The sequence below is a fragment of the Pelodiscus sinensis genome, chromosome 1 (genome assembly GCF_052426305.1).
Source record: "Pelodiscus sinensis isolate ZL-2025 chromosome 1, ASM5242630v1, whole genome shotgun sequence".
NCBI lineage: Eukaryota > Metazoa > Chordata > Testudines > Trionychidae > Pelodiscus > Pelodiscus sinensis.
Window position 1 is genome coordinate 132,032,179 of NC_143052.1, and position 20,423 is coordinate 132,052,601.

Below are 20,423 nucleotides of genomic sequence, written 5' to 3' on the forward strand. Positions count from 1 at the left end.
TATAAAATGGTCATTCTAACATGTACTGTCGATATCTATTTTTATTTCCATTTAGCCACTGCAATTAATATGGCATCAATGATTTTTGTAAGTAGGTTGTATACGCATTTACAGCTGCTGATCCATGTTACTGGTCTGACTGACTGTTTAAACTATTGGATCTTTTAATTATTGGCAAAGTCTTGCTAGAGCTTAAGTAAAATTTAAATTATAAATCAAATAAACACCATACATTACACCAGGTATATATTTTTCAGTAGGCTAATCTTGAAAAATCATGGTAAAGTTGTTTGCATTGCAGTTACTTTTAAATCTGCTAGGAACAATTTTTCTAAATGACTAGTAATAGTTATTGTTGGTTTCATTTTTCTATGATGGTAAATTAAGACCTAAGTATAGGAAGCCCCAAACTTATGAATGGATTGTGCTCCAAAAGTTTGTTTGTAAGTCAGTTGTTTGGAACTCAGCACACATTTTTCCCATAGAAACAATGGTAGTTAGGTTCCCAGGCTAGCCCACAAAATAACCTTTTTAACCCATAATATGGCTGAAATATTGTATATTTGCAATTAAAATAATAGTAGAAATACTTTTTTATTTAACTTTGAATGCTGGTGCTTGAGGAAAGACAGGTTTAATTAGAGGAGGATGAGGAGATAGGTAGAGATTCTGACTTTTGGGCATCCCTGGATGCTATCCCCGTCCCCAGTGGATGCTGTGCCAGCTGCTATAGTCAACCCTATTCCCTCTCCTCACCTCCCTCCCTGTGGGCTGCACCCAGCCACTACTCACCAGCCATGTGAGCATGAGCCAGAGGACTGAGGAAGAACATAGGGCAGAAGTGCAGCTGGCAGGTGGAGAGAAGCAGTGTTTTCCCCTTCAGAGCACCACTAATCTCCAGCCATTGGCTATGTGACTGCCCCCTGCTACTTCTCACTCTCCCAGCAGCACTTGCACAGTTTGCCGCCACCTGTACCTGTTTCCTGCTTCCCCGAGGCCAGGAGCTGCCTTACCCTATGCAGCTGCATATTCTGCATATGGGTATCTGAAAATACGGGGCACCACTAGGTCTTAATGCCTACCCACCTCTTCCTATCCCCATTGTGTGGCCCTGTTTCCTCGGGAGAGAATCTAGTTAACTTAAAACAGAAAAGCCTACCAGATCTACTAACAGAACATTGATCCTGTGAAAGAGTCATGTAAGTGGGAATGCATAACGTGCATATGGCAACCCCAGTATATACTTTCCGTTTCTGAATTTACTGCGATAGTCTGTAAGACCTTAGGTTAAAAAGTTTGCTTTAAAAATATATCATTAGTATGTTGTTGAAGATTATAGAATCACATTGCTAAAAAAAAAATCATCATTTCCTTCTGCCCCCACACTACTGTTGGGCATACGGGCACCAGTTTAATAATAATTTGTAGGGCCCTATTAATCCTAAGGACATCAGTGACTAAGGCTGTAGGTGAGCTTTTGTTTGTATCAGCAGAAGTTTGTAAGTCAGATTCTTGTAACTTGGGGAGTGCCTGTACAGCAAATGTACACTTGAGAAATTATATGACACTATAATACAGAAATATAAAGATAATAACTTGATATGGGTTAATTTATTCCAAAATTCTCTGAGGTATTTTACAACTATCTCTTTGTTATGACTATATCCATTGAAGAGTTTGCTAAAAGCATGTTGTCAATTTGTGTAAATAGTATAATGGACAATGAAAAGCACTTTGGAAAAATAATTATTCAACTTCGGACAAGGGCACATTGTACAGAACTGCAGTGCGATTGAATGCATGCCGTACAGCCATGCCTAAAAATATTCTAAAATGGATTCAAATATTTGATTAAATATTTTGCCTTTTTCTGTTGCAGTATCCACAATAGTTGCAATACTGTTTTAATTTATTATTGTTGAATAGTAGGGCTAGATGAACTTCAGAAAAACTGGAAATTAGGTGAGAATGGACTTTCTTATAACATTGTTGGTACTCCTTGTTCTTCTCTGAGGAATGTCCCCCTGGGTGCTCCATCTGGAGGTGCGCCAGCACTGCTGTGCCTCTAATTGGATATTTATGACAGCAGTGCCCCTAGTTGGCTTTGCAGGCGCAATGCCGGCACGCAGCCTTTGAAATGGCTATCCGACACGCACAGCCAACCGTCTCCTCAGTTCCTCTCTGACCACCACCAGCTTTGGTCACAGCAGAACAGTCGCCTTCACATTACCTTGTTATTAGTTCATAGGTAGAGTTGATAGTTAATATTTATTAGCATAGTTGAATTCATTACTATAGTTTAGGTTAAAAAAAATCCTTTTAATTGTTTAAACCATGGTTCATTATACCGCATATATATAGTCGCAGTCCCACTGTTAAGTGACAGTTCGGAAGAGACTGTTTTACTGGGACATGCCTGGCTCATCAGTATTTAAAAAGTGTAAGATTTCTGTATCAGACAGACACTTGGAGTATGTCCGCCATTTGGGTGAGAAGCACGACATGGAACAGTGCCCTGACTGTAAGAAGCTGATAGCTAGAACAATAAAAGTGAGGAAACTCCAGCTAAAAATGATTAGCATGGAGAAAACCTCACAGTCTGCCTCAGACTCTGAACATGGCACACCACCCTAGTAGGTATCCCCTGGAGCGGCATCTGAGAAAGGGGCTCCCACCAAGTCAAGTCTTGGGGACCAGGAAAGGGTGCAAATACCAAAAAAGAGGTCCCTTTCTTCCTCAGAGTCTGTACCCCCCCAGTGAGGAAGCACTCTTGAGTAAAAAAATCTGACTCCATGCTGATTCAATCTAAGGCACTTGAGAAACAGACAGCAAACGGAGCCGGCATCAAGAATAGCCGTGACCGCAAGGAGAGGGCCCTTCCTCCCTTAAGCCAAGCACAAAGTCGAAACACAACAGCTCCATGCCAGCACTGACGAAAGTGCTGGCAATGCAAAAAGCAGTACCAGATCTCATCACTATGAACTGATGGGTTTTCAATCCCCTAATACAATCCCCTTTACTTCTATGCCCCCTATGCAACTCCCCTCCCCGTTCTTCTTCAAGGACCCTCTCACAAGCCCTTTCTACAAGCAGAAGTGCAACAATTGCTCAGCTTGGGGGCAATAGAGATGGTTCTTCCCAAATTCCAAGGAAGAGGGTTTGATTCCAACTACTTCCTGACTGCTAAGAAGACAGAGGGGTTGGAGGCCCATTTAGATCTCAGGGAGCTCAACAGTTTTGTACGCAACAAATAGTTCAGGATGGTGACCCTGTGGACTATTATACCTGCTCAGGATGAGGTGGACTGGTTCTCAGCTCTTGACCTTGAAGACACATACTTTCATATACTGATACATCCTGTGCACAGGAAGTTTCTCAGGTTTCTCAGGAACTTTCTCAGGCAACACCACTACCAGTATCGAGTTCTTCCCTTCAGACTTTCCATTGCACCACAGGTAATCTCAAATATTCTAGTCATGGTCACTGCATTCCTCAGGAGGCAGGGCACCTTCATATTCCCCTACCACTATAATTGTTTTGTCAAAGGCACTTTACTCCAACAAACCCTAATCATGACAGACATGACCAGAGAGACTTTCTCTCGCATAGGTCTAATAAAAAACACTCAAAAATCCACTCTGGGGCTGTTCCAGAAAATCAAGTTTATTGGGGCATCGCTGGATGCTGTGTCATCCAGAGTCTATCTTCTCTTCATCATTTTCAAACTCTGTGCGACCTCATCAATGGAGTCTTCCACACTCCGTTTACTACTGCTCATCCATGCCTTCAGATCTTGGGTCACTTGGCTGCTACCATTTTCATGGTACCCCTTGCGAGAGTACACATGCACTGCCTACAGGTGTGGATGGCATCTGTTTATCTTCCAAATTGAAACAACTTCACCAAACTCTCTCACGTCCACCATTAGTGCTGCAATCTCTGAAATGGTGGACCTTTCCACACAGCCTCCTCACTGGCATACCCTTCCACCACCCAGACCTGTCAAGGGTAATCACAGCCCATCATTAATAGGCTGGAGTGTCCACTGCGGCATGCAGACAGTAGAGGGCAACTGGTCACATTTGGAGATGAGACTTCATATCAATATTTTGGAACTCAGGGCCATTTGCAATGCATGCATACACTTCCTTTCCCTCATTTGAGGCAGAACTATGTGTCCTCACAGGCAACACACCCTGTAATGTTTTACATTAACCGGCAGGGGGGTGCCCGATCATGCTCACTATGTGCCAAAGCAATCAAGTTCTGGAATTGGTGTCTGAAAAATGACATCAGACCAACAGTAATATATGTTCCAGGTCAACAGAAAATTACTGCAAACAAGATGAGCAGACACGACTCAGAACAGTACAAGAGGGAACTCAGTCTCAGCATCATCCTCCCTATCTTTTTGCAATGGGTTTTCTTAGTCATAGACTTATTTGTATCAGCATCCAACCGTAAGTGTTACCACTTCTGCTCCAGAACAGACTGAGGCAAGCGATATGCCTTCACCTTACCCTGGACTGCATCCCTCCTGTATGCTTTTCTTCCAACTCCCTGACTCTCCTGGATGATCAACAAGATCCGTGCAGACCAAGCAGCAGTTATCCTGATCAGAGTCCTCTTGGCCAAAACAACTGTGGTTTCCCTATCTGTATCATCTATTGATTGCCCAACTGATCCCCCTCCTCATCAATCCCACCTGCTGACCCAACATTGAGGGAAAACTCCTCACCCCAACCTGAGGGCTCTCAAGCTCACCGCATGGCTTCTTCATGATTGCAAAATGAAGAACTTACCTGTTCCTAGAGGGTACCAGTAGTAGCCAATACCCTCCATGAGGTACACCTACCAAAATAAATGGAAGCGTTTTCAGGAATGGTTCAATCAACACCAATTACAACCTAATACTACCCTAATACCTCTACTGTGCTAGAATACCTGAAGAACTTCAGTGATGCAGGTCTCTCCATCAGCTCCATCTAGATCCATCTCTCATGAATCAGTAGACATCTTATCACTGTTTGCACCATCCCATTACCTAGCATTTCCTAGCATAGTTATAAAAGATACGCCCAAACTTATGTTCTCCCGTACCACCTTGGGATTTAAACCTTGTACTTGGCATATTGACAAAGACCACCTTTTGAACCTCTGGATACTGCTTTTCCCCAATATCTAGTCAGGAATGTGGCCTTTATAGTAGCAATAACCTCTACCAGGATGTTGGGTGAAATTGCAGCCCTGATGGTGGACTTGCATTATATCATCCTCAGACCTCATCCAAAATTCCTTCCAATCATCTGATTTTCCTATTAATAAGTCCATTTATTTACCTACTTATTATACTAAATCTCACAGTTCCCCCAGAGAAGTGATGTTATAACATCTCAATGCTAGATGAGATTTTGCATTCTGTATTGATTGGACCAAGGAATTTAGACAATCCAATAGACTTTTTATCTGTATGTCTGCTTCCCACAAGAGAACAGCCATCTCCACACACCGTGTATCCAAGTGGATTGCCAACTGCATATACACCACGTCCCATCTTCAGGAGAAAGACTCACCACAGAGTATTTCCATGCATTCCACTTATGCAGTGGCCACATCAATGGCCTTCCTACATAAGGTACCCCTCGTTGACATTTGTAGAGCAGACACATGGTCTTTGCATCATATCTTCACTCAACACTACACTCTGCAGCAAGGACCCATACCTGCCACCTCCTTAGTAGATGTGGTCCTTGCCTCTTCTCACAACTGACTCCAAACCCACCACTACAAGTGACAGGTACTGCTCATTACTCAACAGAAGAGAGCACCCACAGGGGCACCACTCAAAGCAGAAGTTACTCACCTTGTGCAATAACAATGATTCTTCAAGATGTGTGGCTCTGTGGGTGCTCCACTACTTTTCCCTTCCTTTCCACTAGCTGGAGGTCTGTTATAGGATTTCTAGTAGAAAAGGATCAGAGGGGAACCTGCACTGTACTTGCAGCCAATGGACAAAAATAGCCTTTTCCTCCGTTCTGTGTTTTAACCTTTGTAATTAGTTAAAAAAGAAGCAAGAGGGAAGAGAAGGATACAAGAGAAGTAAAGGGAAAGAACAAATTAAAATGAGAGAAGAAGAAAAAAGAAGAGGAGAAACAATGCCTAGTTCTCCAGGATTTAAAAAGTGCAACGCATGTCACAACCCCCTGTCTCTCTGACGGGCACTCAGCCTGTATTTGCTGCCTGAGGTACTTGCACGTTTCCCAGAAATGCACTTACTGCTGCAGCTTCACAGCCAGAGCTGAGAGAGACAAAAAACTGAGGCTGAGGATGCTTCTTTCCATAAAGACTTTGTCGTAGGAGCCAATAAGACCTCATCTTCAGAAGCCACAACCAATCAAGGCAGCCAAGAAATGGCTTGCTTCCCCCCTGCCCAGGGACTTGACAAAAAGGAAGGTCTCACCAGCGAGATTCCTGACAGCCATACCTCCTCCCAGATTTATTAGGGGAGACAGGCTGTGTACCTTCAGTACCACAGCAAGATGCACCCCTCCCGGCACAGATTCCAAGTTCTGCCATCAGCCACAATCACTGGCACCTACTCAGGCAACACCATCATTGCTGGCACCAGCATCATCATTGCTAGCACTAACATCTTTGCCACTACTGCCGGTTCCACTTCCCGTGGTATTGCTCTACAAGATCGGTGCAGTGGAACCTTATGCACCTAAACAGATTTGACTGCAGCACCCCAGAACTGATCAGACTGTAACCACCTCATCATGCCATCCCCAGAGCCAGAACAACTTCACCAGCACCACACTCACTGCTGTTCGGTACCAGTGCCTGAGCCCCCCAGATCTCCAGTAATCTTGGTGCACAGCAGACTTGACTCTGAATACCAGAGGAGCCATTTTTTCTTCACAATACTTCCCCCCTATAGTATTGCATTCATCTTGGAAGTGAAATAAGGCTCGAAACCTACAGCAGCCTCTTTGGTATGGCCAATGGCCCTTCCACCCAACCCTGTGCCATGTAGTGCCTCCTATTGGATCCATGAGTAGAATATAGGCACCATTTCACTGTGCCATCCAACCCAGCTAAGAAACCCCCACCTGCCTCACCCCCTTCTCCCAGACTCATCCCCTTACTCCTTGAAAATCAGGAGGAGGGGGAGAACCAGCCCAGGAAGATGAACCAGAGTCTCAGTATTCTGGCACCTTCCCCCTGAACAATTCTTCCTGCTCATCAGATAAGGCAATAATCCCCTCTGACTCATCCCTCTCTGATGGCCTCAAGAAGTTTCAAGACTTCTTCAAGAAGGTAGCTACTAGTCAGGAGATCCCCCTTCAAGAGGTCTAGGACAAACAACAAACACCAAAAACTATTAAAAATCCTCCAACCTATGCTGCCTGCCAAAATAGCATTGCCCATTGATGAGACCATCATGGAGGCCTCTGATGAGATTACCATAGTTTCATCAGGTCCAACCATTATGGTCTTCGACTGCTTGAAGCTCATCGGGCACCTGCCCACAACCACATATGTGGTGCAGTACACCCACCTTGCATATGTGTTGCCTCCAACACTAGCTCACCACGGTTTAAACCCCTTCCCATCATCCATTCCACAGGACAGTTTTGCTACCAAGCAATGTTACCTCACTACGATGGTGGATTGTTCCAAACAACCTCATGACCAGCATCCCGTTTCAGCCCAGGATAATTAGTTAACCGTTTACATGTTTATGCTGAGACATCCTACTTGACAGAGAGGCACTACACTTACAAAGGAATTTAAAGAGGTTTTAGGTGGCAGCTTTGTAGGCAGCTGATTCTTCTGTTGCAGTATCAGTGAAATTCTGACCTGTTCTAATTAACAGGAAGAATTAGACCCATGCAAAAATTATTCAGAAAAAGCTATGAAAACTTTCCATTATTTAATAGATATCCAAACTATAGGTTTGTTCTAGAACAGGAAAAGGAGACTGAGGCAGTAGTCTTCAATGCCTTTTTGTCTAGCATTTAAAATTGAAGCTATGGATTTTGAAATAAAATTATTTATTTGTAAAGAAGGATGTGTGTTCATTGGCCGAGCGTGCTGTGAAACATTTTGGAAATACAATAATAGAAGATGGGATGGTTTCATTTAAAATTTTATCAGTTTTTAATGGGTTAGAGAGGCAGCTGTGTTGTCTGTTTCAGCATAAATAGTGAGTCTGGTGGCACTTGAATAGATTTGTTAGTCTTTAAAGTGCCACTGGACTTCTTGTTGTTTTTAACATTTTAAAAATATCCTTTGTAGATGATTCAGCATCATAAACATACTTTAAGCACATATGGGTTCAGTTGGTCAAAACTTTGTAACAGACTACACTTGAAAAAAAAACCCAAATTGCTAGAAAAACTTGAACAACAAATAGTCTTGAAGCACCTTAAAAACTAATAAAATATGTAGATGGTATCATGACCTTTCATGGGCACAACCCGCTTCTTCAGCTTATTGGTATTTAAGAGCAGATACAAAAGTGCTATGCTTAGCTAGTTGGTCTTCTGGAGACTCCATTATTGAGTTCTTATATTCTAATTACAAAACAGAATGGTTTCGTTTATTTGGGTTAGTGGTTTCATTTAGGCAATATGTGCTATTTATGTTTGCAGAGTTATGTTTATAAAATAAAACACAAAGTGGGTGTTTGATGTTTTATTTAAAAAAATAACAATCCTTTTGTAGATTCCTCCTTGCTTATTTTTCTGTTATTATTTTTCAAGCTGGAATAAACCACATCAACCTGCAGTTTTAACTTCTCCTTATATTAGGGCTACTCAACATGCGGCCCACAGGCCACATGTGTTCCATGGCCAGCCCACTTGTTTGGGCCCACTGTGCAGTTTGGGTTTATGTGGGGCTTAACACACAGCCTGCGGATGGGAGCCAAAACAAAAAAAGTAGTCGATATAATGGTCTTCTGTTGATATGCATTTTGGTAGTTAAATTCATGGACAGTCATTGCTCATTAAAAGTGCTGTCATATGGGTGGAAATTGGTAAAAATTGAATTATATTAATATCAACAGAATTGACTTAAATGAGGCCTGTGTGTTGTGTTGTCTTGCCTTAATCTTTGTATTTATGCCCATCAGAGTGACAAGATATTTGCATATATTTACATATATATCTGCATGTACAGTAAACTTCTGATAATCCGGCATCTAGGATCCAGGGGGTGCTGGATTATCAAATATGCCAGACTGTCGGAAGGGGGGGGGGGACTATGAGGTGTCTGGGGTGGGGTGGTCAGTTTCAGCAGCAGAGCAGGTGGAGTGCTGCCGGGTTAGTCCGGTAGCGCTGACCCTTGGCGCGGCAAGACCAACCTGGCAGCATCCCTGCTGCTCTTGGGGACGCCTGGGGCAGAGCAGCGGGGGTGCTGCCAGGTTGGTCCCGCAGCGCCGCTCCTCGGCACTACTGGACCAACCCGGCAGCATCCCAGCTTCTCTTCCCCAGGTGTCCCCAAGTCAGCCGCTACTGATACTGATCAGCGGCTGACTCCAGGAAGCCCGAGGCAGAGCTGCTCTGCCCCTGGCTTCCTGGAGTCAGCCGCTGGTCAGTTTCAGCAGCGGCTGACTCGGTGACACCTGGGGTGCTGCCAGGTTGGTCCCGCAGCCCCGAGGGGCAGCGCTACAGGACCTACCCGGCAGCACTCCAGCTGCTCTGCCCCCAGCTTCCCCGATTCAGCCGCTGGTCAGTTTTAGCAGCGGCTGAATTGGGGAAGCTGGGGGCAGAGCAGCTCCAGTGGTCCAGCTGCCTGGAACACTTCCGGGTTCCTGATGGTGCCGGACCATCAGGAGTGCCGGACCATCAGATGCCGGACCATCGGATTTTTACTGTATATGCAACCACACTTACATTGCAGCGCTCGGCATGTGCTATGAAGTATTTCATGCCATCTGAAAGCATGGACTTTCTCTACCTGCACCCTCAACTAAACTCCTTAGTGGTTGATGCTTCCAATCGAAGGTCCAAGAACCCAAAACACATACACAGGACAAGGACCACAAATGCCTGGATGTGTTTGGGAGAAAAGTGTACTCTTCATCAATCCTCCGGCTACGCATAGCTAACTATACAGCACTGCTTGCAAATCATGATTTTGACAATTATACAAAATTAAAAGAACTCATGCACAATCTTGCAAAGGATAGAAGACCTGTCCTCAAGGCAATCATTAAGGTGGGTCACTCTGTATCCCATATGGTACTGCAAATGGCCCTGCAGCTATGTCCAGCGCAACATCCGTGGTGATGAGATGTTCATCTTGGCTGCAAGCAGCAGGAGTCCCTAAGGCCTTCCAGGCCGAAGTAGAGGACCTGCCATTCAATAAAGCAAAATTGTTTGCTGCAGGTACCGATGAAGCACTACATTCCAGCAAAGATTAGCTCACTACTCTTTGCACATTGGGGATGTATACTCCCCTTTACCGAAGAAAGTGCTACACACCCTATCAAAGAAACAGGGACACAACCTTCACTAGACAACTCCAACACCGACTCTTGAGCAAAAATACTTCAGACCTCGAAACCAACGAAAGAGAGCCCCAAACCACTGCTCTTCTGCGACCTAGGCCTTGAGGCAGCAAGTTTGAAAATTTGGTTGAGGGTCTGCCCAACCTCCCCCCAATTACAGTATCAGGTGAGCACAATATATTTCATGACCGCTTGTGCCCCTTCTACGATCAGTGGGCAGCAATCACTAGAAATCATCACCTGTGGTTATTCTATCATTTTCACAGCAATTCCTCCAACCTCCCCACCCTCTCTTTCCCTCTTCAGGGACTCGTCTCACAAGTCTCTGCTCCGCCAGAAGGTTTTACACCTCAAAATAGGCGCTGTAGAGCGGGTCTCCGAAAAATACAAAGGGAGGAGGTTTTATTTGAACTACTTTCTCACTGAAAATAGAGATCAGAGATGCCTATTATCTTGTACCTGCACCAATTAAATATCTTTGAGGTAACACTTCAAAGTGGTCTCACACACCACAATAATTCCAGCACTGGGCAGGGGTGACTGGGCAGGGGCGATACCATGCTTCTCACTTGGTCGGGGAGGGTATCTATTATATGCCTTTCCATCCATTCCTCTCATTCCCAGAGTCCTCTGGAAGATACAGACGGATGAGGCCCGGGTGATCTTAATAGCCCCAGCCTGGTTCACATGTCTTTATCACCTGTCTCCCAGAACCAGGGATCAGTACTTCACCTCCAATCACAAATGCTGCACCTGATGGCATGGTACCTATCTGGTTCTTGGGAGCAGAGCAACAGTGCTCCCAAGAAGTAAAAAATGTTTTTCTGCATAGCATGAGACAAATGACACACAAGACTTACCTATACAGGTGGCACCGGTTTGCACAGTGGTGCTTACACAGGACACTTGAATCATCCAGGGTGCCGCTCCACCAAGTACTGGAGTACATCATGCACTTGAAACAACAAAATGTGTCAATTTCATCACTCCGGGTGCACATGGTCACCATTACAGTGCTCTACCTTCCCATTGATGGGGTTTCCATATTTGCTCACCCCATCTCAAAAAGTTTCTGTAAGGGCCTACAGAACCTTAACCCACCTCAAAAACCCATGTCCCCACGTGGGACTTAGAATTGGTCCTACACTCACTCAGAAGATCACCCTTCGAACCAATGCCAACCGTACCACTTACCTTTCTTATCATGAAAATGTTGTTCCTTCTGGTGATCACTTCTGTAAGGTGGGTCAGCAAAGTTACAGCTCTCACGTCCTCACCTCCATACATGACCTTTCACAAGCACAAGGTCATCCTGCATCCATACCCGTCCTTACCCAAAGTAAATTCAGAATTCCATATCAATGAACCAATAATCCTTCCCACTTTCCACCCAAAACTACATCATTCCAGAGAAGAAGCCATACTACACACTCTGGATGTCAGAAGGACTCAGTCCTTTCGATCATCCCAGAGACTGATGGTTTCCCTGGCCGAGAGGTCCAAAGGAAAACCACTGTATTTCCATCACTTATCAAGGCTTATAACATCGTGCGTTATTGCATGCTACTCGCTCCAGAAAAGGGAATTACCATTGAATCCAAAGACCCTCTCTACCACAGCTATAGCAACATCAGTTGCTTTCTTAAAGGGAGTCTCCCTCTAGAAAATACACAGAGCAGCGACATGGTCATCTAATCACACCTTCATAAAGCATTGTGTTCAGTCATGCTCCACAACAGATAGAGCAGTAGCCAGCGCAGTTCTCTCCACAATCTGTAGCAATTGATTGAAGCCCACTGTCCATCTCAATGGGCACTGCTACACGGTCACCAAGTATGGAGCACCCACAGGGACATCACTTGAAGAAGAAAGAGAAGTTACTCATCTCATGTAGTAACAATTGATCTTCGAGATGTGTCCCCCTGTGGGTGCTCCATTACCCACCCTCGTCCCCACTTCTTCGGGCAATAATAGCAGCTCATGAGGGAGTCATAGAAGAAACTGAGGAGAAGCAGGCTGCATGCGCTACTTCAAAGGCGGGAACGCTGCTCTCTGCTTGCGCATGTGCAGCCCGCTCAGTCACTGCTATCAAAGCCTTCAGTCTGTGGTGCCAGGACGAACCTGACACCAGCTGTAGAGCACCCACAGGGACACACATCTCAAAGAACAATAGTCACTTCACAAAGTGAGTAACTTGTCTAGCTGCTCTTGGTATTGAGGTTTTTCACTTTGTTCTACACTTTCATTATAACTAAGTATGAGGAGTATGAACCTTGGGAAACAGAATGAGTCACAGACTATGGAGTCACACCCTACCTAATCCTTGGTTCAGATCCAATGCAGGTCAGTGATATGAATGAGTATTTTTGCCACTTAACAGGTGTTTGGTGCTTTATGTGAAATTAGTTGGTGTTAGTCCAATTCCTGGCTGGTACATCTCCACATACAACACGGTCCTCTAATTTACAGTATTTTGTAGTGTTAAAATATGTATTACTAATTCTTATGGATGGAAGTTAGTTATGTCTCCCCACATGCAACATAACCCTCCAATTGTCACTGTTTTACAGTGTTAAAACTATGTCATATTAATTTCATGAACAGACATTAGTTATGTATATCTGAATTAGAATTCTGAAAACCTGGTAGAGGATGGATAATTTGTATGCTTTATAGATGATGATTCTCAGACTGAGTTATTCAAACTAATTGCTACAGACCTCTGTATTAATGGATAAAGAATAATTTTTTATTGGCAATTCCATTTATATAAGGAAAAGAATTAGTATGAAAAACTGTATCGCCTACAAAGGTATTTATAATATATTGACTCCCACGTCCCTTGAATTACAAGAGTTTTATTACCAGAAAGTTTGTGGGGCACTATAGTCACAAAATAGATTTATTTAAAATAAGAAATGTTAATTTATTGAATGTATTTAACCAAGGAACATCAGAGTTATCAAAGGTGTTTGTGTTCTATCAAAAGCTGTAAAACATTTAAGTTGTATTGAGAAGCTAAACTGAAATTATATCTTTAAGGCAAACACAACGAAAATTTAATCCTGAATAGCCACAAATTTAAGTGCTTGTTTAAAAGTGCACCAAGGAACACAACTAATAATCTAGAGTCATTCTAACTTTATAATTGAAGTGCTAATAAACAAGTGCTAATATAGAGGTTACAGATTCATATAGCTGTTTCATTCTTCTGGTGGATGCCAGCTGAAACAGTTGGGAAACAGATTAATTTACATAACATTATATAGCTGAGAGATGGGCTAGATGATTGAATTGGTTTTAAAATATATCAGATAATGTGGAGAGCTGTTTGCATGTAGCAAAGCAAATTACAAAACGGTCATTTGTGTGAAAAAAATAAGTTGCTGATACTGGTATTTCAGCCCGAGATGGAACACCACACTCTGCAAAGCTAACCAGTAAGATTAACCAAAGTTAACCCTGAGAAAATAGAGGGACCCTGACAGACCTTTTAAAAAGAAAAAAAAATACAAAATTCATTAAACTATGGATGTCAACACTAGAGACCATAGAAGGATGTTCTAATCAGGTATCCATTGGTTGCTTCATATTTGGTAGTTTGCAAGTGGTATTGGGAGGTCCTAAGACATTTGTAGTTTTACATTCTTTGACTTCTGGAAACAACCACCTAATAATGATGTGTATTTTACAAATAGGATGCCATGGAAAAGATGTCCTGTTTATTTTTCTATACAACATGGAAAAGGTGATGCATGAAAAACAATTAAAAATGGGTTTTATAACTCAATAGATTCACATCACATCACATTTTTAAAAAGAAAACCAGTCAATAAACTATTAGCATCTCAGCATTTCCTCCCAAAAGGGAACTTTCCCATCTTCCATTGCAAGATGAGAATAATTGAAACATAAACTTAGCTTTGTTGCTGTAGAGGTGAAGATGAGAGAGAGAGAGAGAGAGTGTACCAGGCCAAGATCCCTGCCACCGTTTTATTTTAAAACTTTGAGTTAATGGTGTTTCTACTCCTGTTTTCCTTTTCTGCAGATGGAGAAATAGTAAATAAAAGGAGTACCTCTAGACAATTTGATAAATATTCTTCTGTTAGGTGTTGGTGAAGGGGAACCTATAATTATTGTCCATAGCCTTTTCCATTTGAATATTTTGCCTTTTAAAATCAATGTTGGGGGATAGATTAAAAAAAGTGAGATTTGCAGTAAAGATAGTAAGTAATAAAAACCTTTTCCAACTGTAATAAGCCATTTTACTAAGATTTTCCCAAATATTATGTAATTTACCAACCTCATAGGATCATTCCACATACAGTGTAATAAATTTGAAAACCAGTGCCTTTCTTAACGTGCAAATAAAATTTAAAACATAAAATAAAATGACATTGCCTAGAATATTACCCATACAATTCTAAATTCCCTTTAAAGCATTCCATTGTCACAGAATAAAAAATTTATTCCATATGTGCATATTAATTTCAAATGTGAGATTTTTCCTCGGGTGTTCTGCACTTATAGACAAATTGTTAGATTCATTCATGAATATGTTGAAGGAGAAGAGAAAAGGTGCTTCCTGCCCCTCCCCTTTACAGTAAGACAACACCTGTGGTGGGCAAACTACAGCCCGTGGGCCACATCTGGCTCATCATCCATATTAATCCAACCCTCAAGCTCCTGCTGGGGACTGTGGTCTGGGGCTTGCCCTACACTATGCACATGCTATGGTACTTCATATCTCTCAGAAGCAGCAGCATGTCCCTCCCTCCTTTGGCCCCTATGCGTAGGGGCAGCCAGAAGATTCTGTGTACAGGCCCTGCCGAAGCACCATTGTTGCAGCTCTCATTGGCAGGGGCAGTGTACAGAGTCACCTTGCTGTACCTTTGAATAGGAGGGGTCATATAACTGCTTCAGGGAGCTACTTGAGGAGTAAGCACATCCTAAAGCCTGCACCCCTGAGGCCCCTCCCTATTCCAACCCCAGCCATGATAGACTCATAGACTTTAAGGTCAGAAGGGACCATTATGATCATCTAGTCTAACCCCTTGCACAGTGCAGGCCACAGAATCTCACCCACCCCTCCCAGAATAATCCTCTCACCTATATCTCAGATATTGAAGCCTTCAAATACTTTGAAGACCCCAAGATCCTCTAGCTGTGATCTGTACCCCATGCTACAGAGGAAGGCGAAAAACCTCCAGGGCCTCTGCCAATCTACCCTGGAGGAAAATTCCTTCCCGACCCCAAATATGGCGATCAGCTAAACCCTGAGCATGTGGGCAAGACTCATCAGCCAGACACCCAAAAACTTCTCTAGTAATTCCTGTCATCCCTCCGTTGACCTATTTCCCACTGATAATGAATGGTCAGTTAGTTACCAAGATCATGTTATCGCATCAAACCATCCCCTTCATAAACCCATCTAGTTTAATCTTGAAGCAAGATAGATTTTTTGCCCCCACTACTTCCCTTGGAAGGCCGTTCCAGAACCTCACTCCTCTAATGGTTAGAAACCTTAGTCTAATCTCAAGTGTAAACTTTCTACTAGCCAGCTTATATCCATTTGTTCTTGTGTCCACATTGGTATTAAGCTTAAATAATTCCTCTCCCTCCCTGGTATTTATCCCTCTAATATATTTTAAAAATGCAATCATGTCCCCCCTCAGCCTTCTTTTGGTTAAGGTAAACAAGCCAAGCTCCTTGAGTCTCCTTTCATAAGTAAGGTTTTCCATTCCTCTGATCATCCTAGTGGCCCTTCTTTGTACCTGTTCCAGTTTGAATTCATCCTTCTTAAACATGGGAGACCAGAACTGCACACAGTATTCCAACTGGAGTCTCACCAATGCCTTGTATAATGGCACTAACACCTCCTTATCCCTACTGGAAATACCTCGCCTAATACATCCCAAGATCGTATTAGCCTTTTTCACGGCCATGTCACAATGGCGGCTCATAGTCATTCTATAATCAACCAGGACTCCCAGGTCCTTCTCCTCCCCCGTTACTTCCATCTGATGTGTCCCCAGCTTATAACTAAAATTCTTGTTATTAATCCCTAAATGCATAATCTTACACTTCTCACTATTAAATTTCATCCTATTGCTATCACTCCAATTTACAAGATCATCCAGATCTTCCTGTATGATATCCCGATCCTTTTCTGAATTGGCAATAGCTCCCAACTTTGTGTCATCTGCAAATTTTATTAGGACACTTCCACTTTTGGTGCCAAGATCAGCAATAAAAAGATGAAATAAAATTGGCCCCAAAACTGATCCCTGAGGAACTCCGCTAGTAACCTTCCTCCAACCTGACAGTTCACCTTTCAATATGACCTGCTGTAGTCTCCCCTTTAACCAGTTGCTTATCCACCTCTCAACTTTCATATTAATCCCGATCATTTCCAATTTAACCAATAATTCCCCATGTGGTACTGTATCAAATGCCTTACTAAAGTCGAGGTAGATTAGATCCACTGCATTTCCTTTATCTAAAAAATCTGTTACTTTCTCAAAAAAGGAGATCAGGTTGGTTTGTCACGATCTACCTTTTGTAAAACCATGTTGTAATTTGTCCCAATTGCCATTAGCCTCAAGTCTCTAACTACTTTCTCCTTCAAAATTTTTTCCAGGATCTTACATTCTACAGATGTCAAACTAACAGGCCTATAGTTACCCGGGTCGCTTTTTCCCCTTTCTTAAAAATTGGAACTATATTAGCAATTCTCCAGTCAAATGGTACAACCCCTGAGTTTAGAGATTTATTAAAAAATTTTGCTAATGGACTTGCAAGTTCATGTGCCAGTTCCTTTAATATTCTTGGATGAAGATTATCTGGGCCCCCCGATTTACTCCCATTAAGCTGTTCAAGTTTGGCTTTTACCTCGGATATAGTAATATCTACCTCCATATCTTTAGTCCCATTTGTTAAGTTACCATTATCCCTAAGCTCTTCATTAGCCTCATTAAAGACTGAAGCAAAGTATTTGTTCAAATATTGGGCCATTCCTAGATTATCCTTAACCTCCACTCCATCCTTAGTAATTAGCGGTCCTACTTCTTCTTTTTTTGTTTTTTTCCTATTTATATGGCTATAAAACCTTTTACTTTTGGTTTTAATTCCCTTTGCAAGGTCCAACTCTACCTGACTTTTTAGCCTTTCTCACTTTGTCCTTACATGCTCTAACCTCAATAAGGTAGCTTTCTTTACTGATCCCTCCCATTTTCTACTCCTTATATGCTTTCTGCTTTTTCTTAATCACCTCTCTGAGATGCTTGCTCATCCAGCTTGGTCTAACACACCTGCCTATAAATGATCCTCCTCTTGCCCTTCAAACTCCTTGGTCCCAGCCCAGAGCACGCTTTTGGTTCTCAAACTCCTCGTCCCTGGCCCCACCCCTGCTGGAGCCCTCATCTCCCAGTTTTGTGAGCATTCATGGCCAAAAAGTTATGCCCTCAGGTCAAAACCTTATGCAGCCAACCCCTGGCCTACACTGAGGCAAGATAGAAGTTGTCCATATTTACAGAGCATTTCAGTCATCCCAGGACAGTTTATTCAGTTTCTGATTTGTAACTTGCATTTTAGGATTAATAAGAATATGTTCAATGTGCTTTTTTGTAACAGATTCGACCTGATTATTAGTATTTTTATAGAGTATTCTAGAAGTACAATAACTGTAAGAAAACATCTGAATTACTTAATTCATCATGTAAATTATTTATATCATATACTTTTGCAGACCTTCTAAGGATATATATTTGCATACACAAGAATAAATTGTAACCATTCTTCAGACACATTTAATATAAAAAAATTGACTGGTTGTGATTGTGATTAAACTAGTTTACAATATATACTGAGAGACAGTCCAGGAAAAAAACCCTTTTTTACAGGAATCTAGAATAACCACGGGATTGCTGTATTTATATTTGAATCTACATCAAATATTTTTCATTTGGAACTGTTATCCGAAGAACTTTGTGGGAGGGGGGAAAATCATTGTAACTTATGTTAAATGCATTCACAAACAAACAAAAATGTTTTCCTCCCACATATTTCAACTTTCCCCATTTCAAAAAGTTTGTTTGCAAAAATATTGTTGCCTAGTTAACAATCACCACTTAGAGCCATCAAATGTATCATTTTGTAAGAACTGAATTTTGGAGAACTCGGAGAATTCCTGATAGCTAGTTTGCATCTCATTGACAGAACTCTCAAAATCTAAACTGAAATTCCAAAATTTCATTAGCCTTCTTTGCACTGGTGACACACTGTTGACTCATCTAGTTTTTGTCCACTATAATCGCCACAGGTCCTTTTTGCAGAACTGCTGCTTAGCCAATTTGTCCCAGGGCAGGAGAGCTGCCAGCCTGGCCACCCAGGAGCAGGTGTGCATGAAAATCAAGGTGGTCCACTGAGACCCCCGACCCTGAGCCCTGAGCTTACAATGGCTGTCCTGGGTCAGACCAAAGGTCCATCTAGCCCAGTAGCCTGTCTGCCGACAGCGGCCAACCCTAGGAACCCTGGAGGGGATGGACCGAAGACAGTGACCAAGCCATTTGTCTCGTGCCATCCCTCTCCAGCCTTCCACAAACCTTGGGCAGGGACACCACTCCTACCCCCTGGCTAATAGCACTCCATGGACCCAACCTCTATGACTTGATCTCACTTCCCTTTAAACTCTGTTCTAGTTCTAGCCTTCACAGCCTCCTGTAGCAAGGAGTTCCACAGGTTGACTCTTTGCTTTGTGAAGAAGAACTTTCTGTTACTAGTTTGAAGCCTGCTATCCATTTCTTTCCTTTGGTGTCCTCTAGTCCTTCTTTATGGGAACTAATGAAGAACTTTTCTGTATGCACCCCCTCCACCGAACTCCTGCTTTTAGAGACCTCTATCCTGTCCCCCCTCCGTCTTCTCTTTTCTAAGCTGAAAAGTCCCAGTCTCTTTAGCCTCTCTTCATATGGGACCTGTTCCCAACCCCTGATCATTTTAGTTGCCCTCCCCTCTCTCTTCCCCTCTCCCACCTCCTTTTCCCAGTCTCCCCCAGTTTTGTTCAATAAAGACAGATTCCATTTTTGAACACAATTGTCCTTTATTTTGTACATCAGGAAGGGGGGCTAGGGAAGGGTAAGTGGAAGGAGGTGAGGGAGGAATGGGGAGGACTGGGCTGGCTCTGCGGGCTTCTGGGGGTGGAAGCTCTCCTCCACCCCCCCAATTGCCCCCTCTCCCCAGATGGCAGCCTGCGGCAAGTGCAGCCGGGCTGATGGCCGAGTGGTGTGATGTGCCCAGTGTGGGCACTCCGGGCACTCCAAGCCAGGACTGCTTTGCAAGCGGGACACCCCTGAGAACTGTCTGTCCAGGGTGGGGGTCGGGACCCTTTAAGCACAGCCCTCGGCTAGCCTGAGACAGCATCTCCACGTTCTAAGTCCTCCTCTGATGCCCTGCCGGCACTGCTTCCGGACATCCTTAAGCCCGGTTCAGGGTCCACTTAATGTGGACATGCTAATTTGAATTAGTAAAACGCTAATTTGAACTAGTTTTTTAGTCTGGATCCGTTAGTTCGAATTAGCTTAGTTTGAATTAACTAATTCGAACTAAGTTAGTTCGAATTAACGTTGTAGTGTAGACGTACCCTAACATGCCTAAGCCCCTAATGGAGATTTGCAAAGCCGTAACTTGGATTTAGATGCATCCATTCAATAATCACTACTACACGGATTTAGTGTTGCATTTTGATCCTCATTTTGGAATAGCAGTGCTGCACTCCATATTTAGTTGAATCTCCTAAGTGTTTACTTACCAGTAACTGTTCTTTAAGTACTACTTCTGTGTATTCACGCTACCCAAATACCATCCATATATCTTTGAGTTCTATAACTGTTGTGCTTTGGAAAGAAAG

The 20,423-nt window shown here is 42.9% G+C and overlaps 1 protein-coding gene across 11 annotated transcripts in view; it reads left to right on the plus strand.

The window, feature by feature from the left end:
* The window catches only part of CCDC91 (coiled-coil domain containing 91), a 518,367-nt gene that overhangs the window by 183,141 nt on the left and 314,803 nt on the right, over positions 1 to 20,423 (plus strand). The window lies entirely within an intron of this gene.